We start from the raw sequence: 1,046 nt of genomic DNA on the forward strand, positions 1-1,046 counted from the left end.
TTATGGCGAAGTAATTGGCTGATTAGACTCTTTGCACCTTCTGACATGCTCGGTTGAAACTGGACTTCAACCTTACAGAACTTTCTATATGTATCCTGATGAGATGAAGATTCAAATGGAGGATGACCTACAAGGAACTCCTAACACAGAATGCCCAAAGACCACAAGTCCACTCGCTCATCATGCATCCGTCCTTCAACCATCTCTGGAGGCAGGTAATCCAAAATCCCACAGAACGTCTTTCCTCTTGATGAAGGAGCATGGACAGACCAACCAAAGTCAGCTATTTTCAGCTCCCCACGAACTTTAAATGTATATTGAACGTGAACTTTGTAAATTATATGCTTTTCCTCCATATGAACCAGTCTTCCTGCATGTTTTAGTCATTGTTTGAACTGTATACACTGATATTTAGATTTGTCAGCAAATATGTAATGTAAGTCATATTTTCTACCCAGTTTTTCCACTTGCTTAAGTATTAAAGTGACCTGCATTTGCATTTTGTTTAAACTACATGCCTGTATCATAACCCTTAAACAGTAATTCAGAACTACCTGGAGTTGACTGTTTGTAGCTAAAGCAATGAAAATTATGCTTTTTAAAAGTTTTTGCATTGATTTGCAAATAAATCTGTTGAATTCTAAAAAATCTGTTCTTATCAGTTTAATATCTGATACGTCCCTTATCTAGGGACCATATATTAAATTGATTTTTGGAACAGGGAGATGGAATAGGGGCTTGCTCCGTCCACTCCACGCATCGACCCAGTATTGCAGTGCCTCTGGGAACGGTGCACCTCCCTTTTGGGAGATTTTCAAAGCTCAAAAGAAAAGACAAAAATTCCTCCTCACGCTTGCTCATAAGCTGTGTGTCTGCCTGCTGCCCTCTCTCACTCTGCGTCTGTGTGCGTGCGTGTCTGTGTTGACGGACTGCCCAAGTCAAATGCTCTGCCTTCCTTTATTTCACCAGTGGATACTTTCAAGGGAAAAGAGGTCGCATTTCAACCCAAACTTCTGGGAAGGAAAAAAATAATCTTCAGCAAATTC

The 1,046-nt window shown here is 40.3% G+C and overlaps 1 pseudogene; it reads left to right on the top strand.

Annotated features, from left to right (window-relative positions):
* Positions 1 to 624: 624 nt before the first annotated feature.
* Positions 625 to 801, top strand: LOC116967153 (annotated as a pseudogene).
* Positions 802 to 1,046: the final 245 nt, after the last annotated feature.

This window comes from Amblyraja radiata, chromosome 38 (genome assembly GCF_010909765.2).
Source record: "Amblyraja radiata isolate CabotCenter1 chromosome 38, sAmbRad1.1.pri, whole genome shotgun sequence".
Classification (NCBI taxonomy): domain Eukaryota; kingdom Metazoa; phylum Chordata; class Chondrichthyes; order Rajiformes; family Rajidae; genus Amblyraja; species Amblyraja radiata.